At 36.7% G+C, this 17,735-nt stretch overlaps 1 protein-coding gene across 1 annotated transcript in view; it reads left to right on the top strand.

The window, feature by feature from the left end:
• Faah2 (fatty acid amide hydrolase 2) overlaps positions 1 to 17,735 on the top strand; it is a 114,884-nt gene that overhangs the window by 30,670 nt on the left and 66,479 nt on the right. The gene's annotated exons all lie outside the window — the stretch shown is intronic.

The raw sequence follows: 17,735 nt of genomic DNA, 5'->3' as shown, positions 1-17,735 counted from the left end.
TAATTAAATCTATTATACCATTAAATTTATTGGGGCACTATCAATCATAGTTTATTTTCTTGCTAAATCTCTTTTATGTAAATTTGAATATGTAAAATGCTTAAGATGCATGGTATATTTTATTGCATAATACTGCAAGTTTTAAATCAGACTAAACTGCTATCTTATCTCTCCTAAATGGCATTTATGTCTTATCAGAAGGTTTCAGTGGAATATTCTTATATAATTGATTTTGACCCACTTGGATGCAAAATAAAACCAAAATAATACTAAAAAAATTATAACTTATGTCAGGGCTCTCCTCAGTAGAAATTTAGCATAGGCTTTAAAGTAGATATTTTGATAGCCTGATGAATAGACAGGAAATACAAGTTATTATTTTCTAAAAAAAATAATAAATACTACTGAGTAATTTGAGAGGCTATTATCATCAATGAGTTCATCTTTGTAATCATCCATGTAAATATGTTTTATTGATTCTTTTTAGTTTTACATGATGGTCGAGTCCATTTTGATATATTTTTATGAGTATGGAATATATCTTATTCTAATTAGGACCCCATTCTTATGGATGTACACTATGATAGTGAGATTCACTGTGGTGTATTCCTACATGTACATAGGAAAGTTATGTTAGATTCATTCCACTATCTTTTCTAATCCTATCTCCATCCCTTCCATTCATTACCCTTTGTTTAATTCACTGAACTTCTATGCTTCCCCTCCTCCCTTTGCATAAGTATGTAAAAAGTAAATTGATTGAAAGTGATTAGGGGACTACATTAAAAAATTATCTGTAGTTATTTTTGGTTAACAGATTCTGAATGTGACTTTAATTTCCTTTTACATTTCAATATTTTCCAAGTGTTCCATAATGTGTAATTTCTTTTTAAATTAGAACATATTAATGTTTATATTATTGATACATCTATTTTGATGTCATATGTTTATATGTTAAAAGCTATACACAACAAAAGGTCTGGGGAAATTATACCAAAATGTTCAAGATTATTTTCTATTCTTTTTCAAACATTCATTCATTTCAAGCACCTATACCTTTATAATAGAAATTTTAAGAAGCATAGGCTTCCTATGTATTTAGGCCATTTTAGACAGCGTCAAGAGTCTCAGTTACCTTAGCTTTCAAGAAGAAATTGTGCTTACCTCCTGGTATAGTCTGAATAGGAAAAATTGTGTTGGTGTAAAAAGCACCAATGATGTTTCTGTTTCTTAAATTTTAATTTAATTGAGCTTGGTATGCCTTTTTTGAAATATAGATTAACAGGTAAAATAATTAAATTAGTCTATTGACCCTTGCCAATAGAGTATCTGTCTTATTTTAGGGAACAATGTGAGAGTTACCTTTCAGTGAACAATTAGTTGCCAAACAATGAAAATAAAACATTATTCTAAGGAGAAAATTTCATGAACAAGGAATGGCTCTAATTTATTTGTTTTCAATTTCTTACAACAATATTTCATTGTTTTCTAACATACAAATATTTCCCCTGTTTGAATTTTTTCTGCATAGTTTAATCTTTTTCATGCTATTTATAGAGATTATTTTTATGAACTTTATATTTGAATTGTTCATTTTTTAGTATATGAAATGAAACTGACTTTTAGTTGATTTATTTTTTAATTGATATATTATAATTGTATATAAAATTGGTATTCACTCTGTTTATATTTGAACATGACATAGTTTAGTTTCATTTTGCTATTCCTCCCCTTTCCCATCTCTTCTCTGTTCCTTTTTTTTTGCTTTTTTTTTTATTGCTTGTTCAAAACATTACAAAGCTCATGATATATCATCTTCCATACATTTGATTCAAGTGGGTTATGAACTCCCATTTTTTACCCCAAATACAAGTTGCAGAATCACATCGGTTACTCATCCACATTTTTACATAATACGATATTAATGACTGTTGTATTCTGCTACCTTTCCTATCCCCTACTATCCCCCCTACCCTTCCCTCTCATCTTCCCTCTCTACCCCATCTGCTGTTGTTTAATTCTCTCCCTTGTTTTTTTTTCCCCTTTCCCCTCACAAACTCTTATATGCAATTTTGTGTAACAATGAGGGTCTCCTTCCATTTCCATAGTTTCCCTTCTCTCTCCCTTTCTCTCCCCCCACTCGTCTCTGTTTAATGTTAATCTTTTCCTCATGATCTTCTTCCCTGTTCTGATCTTAGTTGCTCTGTTTATATCAAAGAAGACATTTGGCATTTGTTTTTTAAGGATTGGCTAGCTTCACTTAGCATAATCTGCTCTAATGCCATCCACTTCCCTGCAAAATCCATGATTTTGTCATTTTTTAGTGCTGCGTAATAATCCATTGTGTATAGATGCCACAGTTTTTTAATCCATTCATCTATTGAAGGGCATCTAGGTTGATTCCAAAGTCTAGCTATTGTGAATTGTGCTGCTATGATCATTGATGTGGCAGTATCCCTATAGTATGCTCTTTTAAGGTCCTCAGGGAATAGACCGAGAAGGGCAATAGCTGGGTCAAATGGTGGTTCCATTCCCAGCTTTCCTAGGAATCTCCATACTGCTTTCCATATTGGCCGCACCAATTTGCAGTTCCACCAGCAATGTACAAGTGTACCCTTTTCCCCACATCCTCACCAGCACTTATTGTTGCTTGACTTCATAATGGCTGCCAATCTTACTGGAGGGAGATGGTATCTTAGGGTGGTTTTGATTTGCATTTCTCTGACTGCTAGAGATGGTGAGCATTTTTTCATGTACTTGTTGATTGATTGTATGTCCTCCTCTGAGAAGTGTCTGTTCAGGTCCTTGGCCCATTTGTTGATAGGGTTGCTTGTTATCTTATTGTTTAATTTTTTGAGTTCTTTGTATATTCTGGATATTAGGGCTCTATCTGAAGTGTGAGGAGTAAAAATTTGTTCCCAGGATGTAGGTTCCCTATTTACCTCTCTTATTGTTTCTCTTGCTGAGAAAAAACTTTTTAGTTTCAGTAAGTCCCATTTGTTTATTCTTGTATTTAACTCTTGGGCTATGGGCGTCCTATTAAGGAATTTGGAGCCCGACCCCACAATGTATAGATTGGAGCCAACTTTTTCTTCTCTCAGGTGCAGAGTCTCTGATTTGATATCTAGCTCCTTGATCCATTTTGAATTAACTTTTGTGCATGGCGAGAGAAAGGGATTCAGTTTCATTTTGTTGCATATGGATTTCCAGATTTCCCAGCACCATTTGTTGAAGATGCTATCCTTTCTCCATTGCATGCTTTTAGCGCCTTTATCAAATATGAGAAAGTTGTAATTTTGTGTATTGGTCTCTGTGTCCTCTATTCTGTACCATTGGTCCACCTGCCTGTTTTGGTACCAGTACCATGCTGTTTTTGTTACTATTGCTCTGTAGTACAGTTTGAAATCTGGTATCGCTATACCTCCCGATTCACACTTCTTGCTTAGAATTGCTTTTGCTATTCTGGGTCTTTTGTTTTTCCATATGAATTTTATGATTGCTTTATCTATTTCTACCAGAAATGCCGTTGGGATTTTGATTGGCATTGTGTTGAACCTGTAGAGAACTTTGGGTAATATCGCCATTTTGATGATGTTGGTTCTGCCTATCCATGAACAGGGTACATTTTTCCATCTTCTAAGATCTTCTTCTATCTCTCTCTTTAGGGTTCTGTAGTTTTCATTGTATAAATCTTTCACCTCTTTTGTTAGGTTGATTCCCAAGTATTTTATTTTTTTTTGAGGATATTGTGAATGGGGTGGTTGTCCTCATTTCCATTTCAGAAGTTTTGTTGCTGATATACAGGAATGCCTTTGATTTATGCGTATTGATTTTATATCCTGCCACTTTGCTGAATTCATTTATTAGTTCTAGTAGTTTCTTTGTGGACCCTTTTGGGTCTTCTAGGTATAGGATCATATCGTCCGCAAATAGTGATATTTTAAATTCTTCTTTTCCTATTTTTATGCCTTTAATTTCTTTTGTCTGTCTAATTGCTCTGGCTAGTATTTCAAGGACTAAATTAAATAGAAGTGGTGAGAGAGGGCATCCCTGTCTTGTTCCAGATTTTAGCGGGAATGCCTTCAGTTTTTCTCTGTTTAGAATGATGCTAGCCTGAGGCTTAGCATATATAGCTTTTACAATGTTGAGGTAAGTTCCTGTTATCCCCAGTTTTTCTAGTGTTTTGAACATAAAAGGATGCTGTACTTTGTCAAATGCTTTTTCTGCATCTATCGAGATGATCATATGGTTCTTATCTTTAAGTCTATTGATGTGGTGAATAATATTTATTGATTTCCGTATATTGAACCAACCTTGCATCCCAGGGATGAATCCTACTTGATCATGGTGCACAATTTTTTTGATATGCTTTTGTATTCAATTCGCCAGGATTTTATTGAGAATTTTTGCATCTATGTTCATTAGAGATATTGGTCTGTAGCTTTCTTTCTTTGAAATGTCTTTGTCTGGTTTCGGGATCAGGGTGATGTTGGCCTCATAGAATGAATTTGGAAGAGCTCCTTCTTTCCCTATTTCTTGAAATAGCTTGAAAAGTATTGGTATTAATTCTTCTTTGAAAGTTTTGTAAAACTCCGCTGTATACCCATCTGGTCCAGGGCTTTTCTTGGTTGGTAGTCTTTTGATGGCTTCTTCTATTTCTTCCTTTGTTATTGGTCTGTTTAAATTGTGTGTGTCTTCCTGACTCAATCTGGGCAGCACATATGACTTAAGAAATTTATCAATGTCTTCACTGTCTTCTATTTTATTAGAATATAGGGTTTCAAAATACGTTCTAATTATCTTCTGTATTTCTGTAGTGTCTGTTGTGATATTGCCTTTTTCATCCCGTATGTTAGTCATTTGAGTTTTCTCTCTTCTTCTCTTCGTTAGCATGGCTTCTTCTCTGTTCCTTCATTCACATTTCTGTACTCCATTGCTCTTCTGACTTCATTAGATTCTCCCCTTTTTAATTCCTTATTTCTCTCTAGCTTCTGCTTCTAAGAAAACCCTTGGTTTTCTAAGACTGACTTATTTCACACAGTATGATATTATTCATTCAGTTCCATCCATTCACCAGAAAATGACAATTTCATTCTTTGATATGGCTGTTAAAGCTTAACTGTATATACAGTGGAGTATACACTGAGCTAGTATTTATGAAATTATGTGAGATGTTTCCATGACTTGACTATTATGAATTATTCTGGAACAAATATTGGTATGAATATATCAATATAGTATGCTGATTTTAGTTATTTTGGTTAAATACAAAGGAATGGGATAGCTGAGTCATGGTGATTTCGTTTCTTATTTTGTTATCAAACGCTCAATCCTTGTCCCCAATGCCAACTCAATAAAAAGGACATGGTTTTGAGAAAAAGGAAAAAGTTTTATTGCTTTGCTAGCAAAGAAGAAACACAGGGTACTTGTGTCTCAGAGGCTGTGAGTCTCCCCATCAGAGAAATCAGAGGGATTTAAAAGAAACTATTCAAAAGCTCCATTTCAAGTTTGCCTTGGCAGGAGGTCCCAAGTACACCCTGACAGTGTGTTGAAATACACTTGTTAATTTGGGAGATAGTCACTTCCAAGTTCTTCTGGTGACATCTCCTTTCTGTGGAGAACAGATAACTCAAGATGATCTTGTTCCCTGCCCCCAGGTTAGGAAGACTGAGAGGGAGAAGAGGAAAAGAAAAATATGTACCTTTTAAGATATTAGAAGATGGAAAAATATACCCTGTTCATGGATAGGCAGAACTAACATCATCAAAATGGTGATATTACCAAAAGTTCTCTATAGGTTTAATGCAATGCCAATCAAAATCCCAACGGCATCTCTTGTAGAAATAGATAAAGCAATCATGAAATTCATATGGAAAAATAAAAGACCCAGAATAGCAAAAGCAATTCTAAGCAGGAAGTGTGAATCAGGCGGTATAGTGATACCAGATTTCAAACTATATTACAGAGCAATAGTAACAAAAACAGCATGGTACTGGTACCAAAACAGGTGGGTGGACCAATGGCACAGAATAGAGGACACAGAGACTAATCCACAAAGCTACAACTATCTTATATTTGATAAAGGAGCTAAAAGCATGCAATGGAGGAAGGATAGCATCTTCAACAAATGGTGTTGGGAAAACTGGAAATCCATATGCAACAAAATGAAACTGAATCCCATTCTCTCGCCATGCACAAAAGTTAACTCAAAGTGGATCAAGGAGCTAGATATCAAATCAGAGACTCTGCGTCCGATAGAAGAAAAAGTTGGCTCCGATCTACATATTGTGGGGTCGGGCTCCAAATTCCTTAATAGGACACCCATAGCACAAGAGTTAATAACAAGAATCAACAAATGGACTGACTTATACGGAAAAGTTTTTTCTCAGCAAGAGAAACAATAAGAGAGGTAAATAGGGAGCCTACATCCTGGGAACAAATTTTTACTCCTCACACTTCAGATAGAGCCCTAATATCCAGAGTATACAAATAACTCAAAAAATTAGACAATAAGATAACAAATAACCCAATAAACAAATGGGCCAAGGACCTGAACAGACACTTCTCAGAGGAGGACATACAATCAATCAACAAGTACATGAAAAAATGCTCACCATCTCTAGCAGTCAGAGAAATGCAAATCAAAACCACCCTAAGATACCATCTCACTCCAGTAAGATTGGCAGCCATTATGAAGTCAAACAACAACAAGTGCTGGCGAGGATGTGGGGAAAAGGGTACACTTGTACATTGCTGGTGGGACTACAAACTGGTGTGGCCAATTTGGAAAGCAGTATGGAGATTTCTTGGAAAGCTGGGAATGGAACCACCATTTGACCCAGCTATTGCCCTTCTCGGACTATTCCCTGAGGACCTTAAAAGAGCGTACTACAGGGATACTGCCACATCGATGTTCATAGCAGCACAATTCACAATTGCTAGACTGTGGAACCAACCCAGATGCCCTTCAATAGATGAATGGATAAAAAAAATGTGGCATTTATACACAATGGAGTATTATGCAGCACTAAAAAATGACAAAATCATGGATTTTGCCGGGAAGTGGATGGCATTAGAGCAGATTATGCTAAGTGAAGCTAGCCAATCCCTAAAAAACAAATACCAAATGTCTTCTTTGATATAATGAGAGCAACTAAGAATAGAGCAGGGAAGAAGAGCAGGAAGAAAAGATTAACATTAAACAGAGACATGAGGTGGGAGGGAAAGGGAGAGAAAAGGGAAATTGCATGGTAATGGAGGGAGACCCTCATTGTTATACAAAATTACATATAAGAGGTTGTGAGGGGAATGGGAAAATAAATAAGGAGAGAAATGAATTACAGTAGATGGGGTAGAGAGAGAAGATGGGAGGAGAGGGGAGGGGGGATAGTAGAGGATAGTAAAGGTAGCAGAATACAACAGTTACTAATAGGGCATTATGTAAAACTGTGGATGTGCAATCGATGTGATTCTGCAATCTATATTTGGGGTAAAATTGGGAGTTCATAACCAACTTGAATCTAATGTATGAAATATGATATATCAAGAGCTTTGTAATGTTTTGAACAATCAATAAAAAAAAATAAGTAGCAAGAGCTGTGTCCAAAAAGTAAAGTCTACCACTGTTACATTTCCCACTGTTAATTTCTACATTCCATTTATTATGGAAAAAATGAGTGATGACATCTCCAAGCTGCTTCCTGCTGATAGAGGCCAAAGTTGGGTGGAAGTGACCCAAAGTCTATGTTTTCTGTCAGTTTGGGGTATTCAACATCAGACAAGTCTAGAGGTCCATGGTGGCAGTTGGCAGGTGACTGGACAAGGTATACATAGGGCAAGGATCATGCTAGGACAACAAAAAATGAGACAGCAAAACATTACTCTTTTGTGAACAATTAATACAAAAGCAATTAGTATTTCAGCCAGTCTCTGAAATGCAGAACAAGTTTGTGTCTCTGGAGAACATTCTCTGAATAGCTGTCCAAAGCAGTTAGATCAATTTACAGACCCAACAACAATGTATTCATACATGTGCCTTTCCCCCCACATCCTCACCATCATTTATTATTTATATTTTTGTTGATTCCCATTCTAACTAAAGTGAGATGGATGAACTCTCAGTATAGTTGTTATTTTCATTGCCATGATTAGTAGGGATGGATGTTGAGCATTTAAAAAATATTTTTATTGGCCATTTGCATTTCTTCTTTGAGAAATACCTGTTTAGTTCATTTTCCTATTTATTTATCAGGTTATTTCTCTTTTTGGTGTTAGATGTTTTTTGAATTCTGTATAAATTTTGGTTATTAATGTCCTATCAGAAGAGTAGCTAGAGTCTTATTTCCTTTGATGGTAAGAAGCTTTTTAATTTAAAGTCATCACACTTATTGTTTCTTGGTTTCTCCCGAGCTTTAGGAGTCTTACTGGGAGGGAACACTCCTTGATTCATTGCATGAAGTCAGAATCACCCTGATACCAAAAACCTGAAAAAGACACATCATGGAAAGAAAACTACATACCAGTATCCCTAAAGAACATAAACATGAAATTATTAATTAAATATTAGTAACCTACATTCAGAAAACATTAAGATTTTATATGTTGGCCAATTTGGTTTCATTACAGGAATTCAGTTTGGTTCAACATATGCAAATCAATAAATTTAATGTATTGCATAAATAGAATCAAGGGAAAATACATGATAATCTTAACAGATGGATAAAAAAACCTTTGACAAAATCTATCACCCAATGATTTTAAAAACACTGGAAAAACTAGTGATAGAAACAACACACCTCATTATCATATATGACAAACCAAAGTCAACATCATACTGAACAGACAAAAACTGAAAACATTTTCTCTAATATCAGGGGGAAAAACAAGGCTATCTATCCTCATCACTTCTGTTCATTATAGTTCTTAAAGCAGTAGCCAGAGCACAAAATTAAAATGATACTAACAACAACAGAAGTCAAGTTATCTATTTGCTTATGACATGTTCCTTTATATAATCCAAAAAAGTCAACCAGAAGACTTCTAGAGCTGATAAGTAAATTCAGCAATACTTTGTAGGGTACAATATCAACATTCATAAGTCAATATCTTTCTTTTACTATTGCTGAGAAAGAAATCTGGAAAACTGTCCCATTCACAATACCCTAAAATATATTTGGGAATTAATTTAACCAGGGAGGTGAAAGGTCTGTATGATGAAAAATACAGAACACTGAAGAAAGTAACTGAAGAAGACCTTAGAAGTTGGAAAGATCTCCCATGTTCATGGACAGGCAGATTTAATATCAAAATGGCCACAGTACCAAAAGCATTTTATAGATTCAATGCAATCCCCATCAAAACACAAATGACATTTTTCACAGAAATTAAAAAAAACTGTTCTAAAATTCATTTGAAAAAAATAATAGACTAGAATAGTCAAAGGAATCCTGAGTAAGAAGAGCATTGCTGGGCCCCCCTCGCTTCCATCTCTGCCATCTCCCCCGTCTTCCCTCCCACCCTCCCCCCGCCCCTTCTCCGCCAGCCGCGTCCTCCCGGGTTCGGTGAGGAACTGTTCCTGGAGGAGCCGCGGAACGCCAAAACCAGCCAATGGGAAGCGGCGAGACGCGGAGATTGGCACGAAGGATTGGAAGAAGAGATTCAGCCATAGAACAGGCTCGGTGCTAATTAACCCATGGAAACTGTTTCCTGGAGCCTGCTCCTATCAGAACATACACCGAGCATGGAGCAGCCGAATTCCGGCTCCCGGAACTGCTCTGGCCCAGGGATAAAGAACCTGCAGAAACTGCTTCTCGGTCCGGATCCTGCGGAATACTGTGGAGGTAAATACCAACCGAGCCTTCATAGGCAGTGGCAACAGGACTGAGACGGGGCTTGTGAGGGCCAGTCAGGACTCACCCGTTGCTTTGGTCACCCGGCAAAGGGAACGAAATGCTGCCATTCGCATGGGATACCAACATGGCAGAGATCTGATGTCATCAGAAAGCGGCGGAGGAGAGAACTTCATCGATACCAGCGGCGACAGAAACAGTTGGTCTTCTGGTAAAGAAAGTGAGTCACAAACACCCGAGTCTCTCTCACTTTGTCATCAAACCAGAGGGGCAGAGCAGAGCTGCCGCCCGCGCCCGGCACAGGCCCAGCGGCCCGCCGGCGTTACCCCAATTGGACTAGGGGCAGAGCAGAGCTGCCACCCGCGCCTGCAAGGTAGGCAGACCTGCGACCGACCGGCAGACAGGCCCAGGGGTCCGCGGGCGTGGTAAACACGTCACACCAATTGGAGGAGGGGCAGAGCAGAGCAGCCGCCTGCGCCTGCAAGGTAGGCAGACCGCCGCCCGACCCTGCAAGGGAGACTTTTCAACTATACAAGAGCAATATAAATATATAGGGGGAAAAATTTCAAAAACACAACAGTTTCACCAAGCAGAAAGAAACGCAAGCAGTATGAAAAGACAAGGAAAGAAAGGACCACAAGCAATGTAGGTCAACTCAACTTTAGAAGAGGTAATAGCTGCAGCAGATGGAATGTCAGATAAAGAATTCAGAATATACATGCTTCAGATGATCTGGAGTCTCAAGGAAGACATTAGACAGCAAAATCAGACAATGAAAGATCACTTCGACAATGAATTACACAAACAAATCCAGGAAGCAAAGGATCAACTATACAGGGAGATAGAGGTTATAAAAAACAAACAAACAGAAATCCTAGAAATGCAGGAAGCAATAAACCAACTTAAAAACTCAATTGAGAATACTACCAGCAGAGTAGAACACTTAGAAGATAGAACATCAGACAATGAAGCAAAGTATTTCAACTTGAAAAGAACATAGACAGCTCAGCAAGCCTGTTAAGAAACCATGAGCAGAACATCCAAGAAATATGGGATAACATTAAGAGACCAAACTTAAGAGTCATTGGGATACAGGAAGGTATAGAACTCCAAACCAAAGGAATGAGCAATCTATTCAATGAAATAATACGAGAAAACTTCCCAGACTTGAAGAATGAGACAGAATCCCAAATGCTAGAAGGCTACAGGACGCCGAATGTGCAAAATCATAAGAGATCCACACCTAGACACATTATAATGAAGATGCCCAACATACAGAATAAGGAGAGAATTTTAAAAGCTACAAGAGAAAGGAAGCAGATTACGTTTAGGGGTAAGCCAATCAGGATAACAGCTGATATTTCAACACAGACTCTGAAAGCTAGAAGGTACTGGAATAACATATTTCAAACACTGAAAGAAAATGGGTTCCAACCAAGAATTGTGTATCCAGCGAAATTAAGCTTCAGGATGGAAGATGAAATTAAAACCTTCCATGATAAACAAATTTAAAAGAATTTGCAGCTAGAAAATCATCTCTTCAAACATCCTCGGCAAAACATTACAGGAAGAGGAAATGGAAAATAACAATGAAAACCAACAGTGGGAGGTAGGACTGTAAAGGGGGGGGGGGAATAATCAAAGAGGAAAACAAACCATGTTTAGTAACATAAATAAACAAATATGGCTGGAAAAACAACCCATATCTCAATAATGACCCTAAATGTTAATGGCTTAAACTCACCAATTAAGAGACACAGGCTAGTAGAATGGATCACAAAACAAGACCCAACAATATGTTGCCTACAGTAGATGCATTTGATAGGAAAAAGACATACATTGGCTGAAGGTGAAAGGTTGGGAAAAATCATATCACTCATATGGACTTCGGAAACAAGCAGGAGTGTCCATACTCATATCAAATAAAATAGATTTCAAGCCAAAGTTAATCAAAAGGGATAAAGAGGGACACTACATACTGCTCAAGGGAACCATACACCAACAAGACATAACAATCATAAATATATATGCCCCAAGCAATGGTGCAGCTATGTTCATCTAACAAACTCGATTCTCAAGTTCAAGAGTCTAATAGACCACCATACAATAATCATGGGAGACTTCAACACACCTCTCTCTCCACTGGACAGATCTTCCAAACAAAAGTTGAATAAGGAAACTATAGAAGTCAATAACACAATTAATAACCTAGACTTAATTGACATATATAAAATATACCACCCAACATCAAGAGTTACACTTTTTTCTCAGCAGCACATGGATCCTTCTCAAAAATAGATCATATATTATGTCACAGGGCAACTCTTAGACAATATAAAGGAGTAGAGATAATACCATGCAGATTATCTGATCAGAATGGAATGAAACTGAAAATCAACAATAAAAGAAGGAAGGAAAAAGCATACAGCACTTGGAGAATGAACAATAGGTTACTGAATGATCAATGGGTTATAGAAGACATCAAGGAGGAAATTAAAAAATTCTTAGAGATAAATGAAAACACAGACACAACATATCAGAATCTATGGGACACGTTGAAAGCAGTTCTAAGAGGAAAATTCATTGCTTGGAGTTCATTCCTTAAAAAAAGAAAAAAACCAACAAATAAATGATCTCATACTTCACCTCAAAATCCTAGAAAAAGAAGAGCAAAACAACAGCAAAAGAAGTAGAAGGCAAGAAATAATTAAAATCAGAGATGAAAATAATGAAATCAAAACAAAAGAAACAATTGAAAAAATTGACAAAACTAAAAGTTGGTTCTTTGAAAAAATAAATAAAATCGACAGACCCTTAGCCATGCTAACGAAGAGAAGAAGAGAGAGAACTCAAATTACTAGCATATGGGATGAAAAAGGCAATATCACAACAGACACTTCAGAAATACAGAAGATAATCAGAAATTATTTTGAATCCTTATACTCCAATAAATTAAAAGATAGTGAAGGCATCGATAAATTTCTTAAGTCATATGATCTGCCCAGATTGGGTCAGGAGGATATAGACAACCTAAACAGACCAATATCAATTGAGGAAATAGAAGAAACCATCAAAAGACTACCAACTACGAAAAGCCGAGGACCGGATGGGTATAGAGCCGAGTTTTACAAAACCTTTAAAGAGGAACTAATACCAACAATTTTCAAGCTACTTCAGGAAATAGAAAAAGAGGGAGAACTTCCAAATTCATTCTACGAGGCCAACATCACCCTGATACCTAAACCAGACAAAGACACTTCAAAGAAAGAAAACTACAGACCAATATCTCTAATGAACCTAGATGCAAAAATCCTCAATAAAATTCTGGCGAATCGGATACAAAAACATATCAAAAAAATTGTACACCATGATCAAGTAGGATTCATCCCTGGGATGCAAGGCTGGTTCAATATACGGAAATCAATAAATGCTATTCACCACATCAATACACTTAAAAATAAGAACCATATGATCATCTTGATAGATGAGGAAAAAGCATTTGACAAAGTATAGCATCCCTTTATGTTCAAAACTCTAGAAAAACTAGGGATAACAGGAACATACCTCAATATTGTAAAAGCAATCTATGCTAAGCCTCAGGCTAGCATCATTCTGAATGGAGAAAAATTGAAGGCATTCCCTCTAAAATCTGGAACAAGACAGGGATGCCCTCTCTCTCCACTTCTGTTCAACATAGTTCTCGAAACACTGGCCAGAGCAATTAGACAGACGAAAGAAATTAAAGGCATAAAAACAGGAAAAGAAGAACTTAAATTATCACTATTTGCAGCTGACATGATTCTATACCTAGCAGACCCAAAAGGGTCTACAAAGAAACTACTAGAGTTAATAAATGAATTCATCAAAATGGCAGGATATAAAATCAACACGCATAAATCAAAGGCATTCCTGTATATTAGTGACAAATCCTCTGAAATGGAAATGAGGACAACCACTCCATTGACAATATCCTCAAAAAAAAAAAATACTTGGGAATCAACCTAACAAAAGAGGTGAAAGACTTATACAATGAAAACTACAGAACCCTAAAGAGAGAAATAGAAGAAGATCTTAGAAGATGGAAAAATATACCCTGTTCATGGATAGGCAGAACTAACATCATCAAAATGGCGATATTACCAAAAGTTCTCTATAGGTTTAATGCAATGCCAATCAAAATCCCAACGGCATTTCTTGTAGAAATAGAGAAAGCGATCACGAAATTCATATGGAAAAATAAAAGACCCAGAATAGCAAAAACAATGGTAAGCAGGAAGTGTGAATCAGGCGGTATAGCGATACCAGACTTCAAACTATGCTACAGAGCAATAGTAACAAAAACAGCATGGTACTGGTACCAAAACAGGCGGGTGGACCAATGGTACAGAATAGAGGACACAGAAACCAATCCACAAAACTACAACTACCTTATATTTGATAAAGGGGCTAAAAGCATGCAATGGAGGAAGGATAGCATCTTCAACAAATGGTGCTGGGAAAACTGGAAATCCATATGCAACAAAATGAAACTGAATCCCTTTCTCTCGCCATGCACAAAAGTTAATTCAAAATGGATCAAGGAGCTTGATATCAAATCAGAGACACGCCGTCTGATAGAAGAAAAAGTAGGCTACAATCTACATACTGTGGGGTCAGGCTCCAAATTCCTCAATAGGACACCCATAGCACAAAAGTTAATAACTAGAATCAACAAATGGGACTTACTCAAACTAAAAAGTTTTTTTCTCAGCAAAAGAAACAATAAGAGAGGTAAATAGGGAGCCTACATCCTGGGAACAAATCTTTACTCCTCACACTTCAGATAGAGCCCTAATATCCAGAGTATACAAATAACTCAAAAAATTAGACAGTAAGATAACAAATAACCCAATCAACAAATGGGCCAAGGACCTGAGCAGACACTTCTCAGAGGAGGACATACAATCAATCAGCAAGCACATGAAAAAATTCTCACCATCTCTAGCAGTCAGAGAAATGCAAATCAAAACCACCCTAAGATACCATCTCACTCCAGTAAGATTGGCAGCCATTATGAAGTCAAACAACAACAAGTGCTGGCGAGGATGTGGGGAAAAGGGTACACTTGTACATTGCTGGTGGGACTGCAAATTGGTGCAGCCAATTTGGAAAGCAGTATGGAGATTTCTTGGAAAGCTGGGAATGGAACCAACATTTGACCCAGCTATTCCCCTTCTCATTCTATTCCCTAAAGACCTGAAAAGAGCATGCTACAGGGACACTGCTACATCGATGTTCATAGCAGCACAATTCACAATAGCAAGACTGTGGAACCAACCTAGATGCCCTTCAATAGACGAATGGATACAAAAATGTGGCATTTATACACAATGGGGTGTTACTCTGCTTTAAAAAATGACAAAATCATAGAATTTGCAGGGAAATGGATGGCATTAGAGCAGATTATGCTAAGTGAAGCTAGCCAATCCCTGAAAAACAAATGCCAAATGTCCTCTTTGGTATAAGGAGAACAGAGTAGGGACGAAGAGCATGAGAAGAAGATTAACATTAAACAGGGATGAGAGGTGGGAGGGAAAGGGAGAGAGAAGGGAAATTGCATCGAAATGGAAGGAGACCCTCAGGGTTATACAAAATTACATACAAGAGGAAGTGAGGGGAAAGGGAAAAATAATACAAGGGGGAGAAATGAATGACAGTAGAGGGGGTAGAGAGAGAAGAGGCGAGGGGAGGGGAGGGGGGATAGTAGAGGATAGGAAAGGCAGCAGAATAGAACAGACACTAGTATGGCAACATGTAAATCAATGGATGTGTAACTGATATGATTCTGCAATCTGTATCCGGGGTAAAAATGGGAGTTCATAACCCACTTGAATCAAAGTGTGAAATATGATATATCAAGAACTATGTAATGTTTTGAACAACCAACAATAAAAAATTAAAAAAAAAGAAGAGCAGTTCTGGAGTTATCACAATTCCAGACTTCAAATTACACTGCAGAGCTATAGTATCAAAACAGCATGTTACTGAGTCAAAACAGACATGAAGAGTAATGGATTAGAATAGAAGACATAGAGACAAACCCACACAGATAGAGACATACGACACTTGACAAAGGTGCCCAAAACATACTCTGGAGAAAAGATAGCAATTTTAACAAATGGTGCTGGTAAATCTGTGTATCCATTTGTCGAAGAATGAATCTAAATTCTTATCGCTATCAGAAATGTCAACTGAAAGTTGATCAAATACCTAAGAATTAGACATGAAACTTGGCAATTTTCAGAAGAACTGGTAGTCTCAACACTTAAACATATTGTCACAGATACCTACTTCCTTAACAAGATGCCTAAAACACAAGAAATAAAACCAAGAATCAATAAGTGGCACAGAATCAAATTAAAAATATTTTGCACATCAAAGTAAACAATATTGTGAAGAAAGATCCTACAGAATGTTTAGGATTTTTGCCACCTGCTTCTCAGACAAGGAATTAATATCCAGAATATATAACAAACTCAAGAAACTTAAAAAAATAACCCAATTAATATATGGGCAAACAACTGAACAGACATTTCTCATAAAAAGTAATAGACAGCCAAAAAATATGTGTAAAAATGTTCAACATTTGTAATCAGGGATATGCAAAGCAAAACTATATTGAGATTTAATTTCACTCAATTCAAATGGCAATAATCAAGAACGCAAATAACATTAAATGTTGGTGAGGATGTTGGGAAAAATCTACACACATACATTTTTGTTGGGAGTGCCTATTGGTCTAACAACTCTGGAAAGTAATATGGAGATCATTCAAAGACTAGTAATAGAACCATCATATGACTCTGTTATCCCCATCCTTGGTATTTATCCAAATAACTAAAAGTAGCATACTATAGTTATGCAGCCACATCAGTGTATATAGCAATGCAATTCACTTATAGAACTAGCCCAGGTGCCTGTCCACACTTGAATAGATATAGAAAACTTGGAGATTTACTCAGCTTTGAAGAAAAATTGGATTTTGGCATTCACTAATAAATGGATAAAACTGGAGAACATCAGGCTAAGTGAAATAAGCCACACTCAGAAAGTCAAGGGCAAAGGTTTCCTTCATATGCAAAAGCTAGACCAAAATAAAGAAAAAAAGAGGTGGAGAAATACCATGGGAAAGAGCACACAGATCAGTGAGTGCATCCTAGGAAGGGGACTAAGGGAGAGGAAATAAAGACAGGAAAAGGAAGAAGTGTTGTAATGAAATTGACTAAATTATGCTTTGTACCAATATAAAGTGAAATTCACCTTTATGTATATTTATAAAGCACTATTTTTTCTAATTTTCCTATATAGATATTTATTTTATTATTATTTTTAGTTTTACATGACAGTAGAGTTTATTTTGATACACACACACACACACACACACACATACAAGTATGGAATATATCTTATTCTAATTAGGATTCCATTCTTGTGGATGTACATGATATCTAGATGCACTGTGGTGGATTCATATGTGTACAAAGGAAAGTTATGTCAGATTCATTCCACTGTTTTCTATTATCTTTTCTATTACTGTCCCCTCTCCCCTTCCCTTTATTTGTCTTTTTCTAATCCACCAAACTTCTATTATTCTTCTTCCTCTTATTGTATATTAGCATCCATGTATAAGAAAGAACATTTGACTTTTTTTAAGGGGGGGGAATTGGCTTATTTCACTTAGCATGATAGCCTTTGGATCCATCCATTTACTGGTACATACTGTAAAGTCATTCTTTATAGCTGAGTACTATTTTATTGTGTGTATGTACCAGAATTTCTTTATCCATTCATCTGTTGACAGGCATCTAGGTTTGTTCCATAGCTTAGCTATTGTGGATTGTGCTGCTA

Source organism: Marmota monax, unplaced genomic scaffold, assembly GCF_021218885.2.
Source record: "Marmota monax isolate L192 unplaced genomic scaffold, Marmota_monax_Labrador192_F-V1.1 WCK01_AAM20220418_F8-fsc00354, whole genome shotgun sequence".
In the NCBI taxonomy this organism is placed as follows: Eukaryota; Metazoa; Chordata; class Mammalia; order Rodentia; family Sciuridae; genus Marmota; species Marmota monax.
The sequence above is the reverse complement of the archived record's forward strand: the minus strand, read 5'-3'. Positions and strand labels throughout refer to the sequence as shown.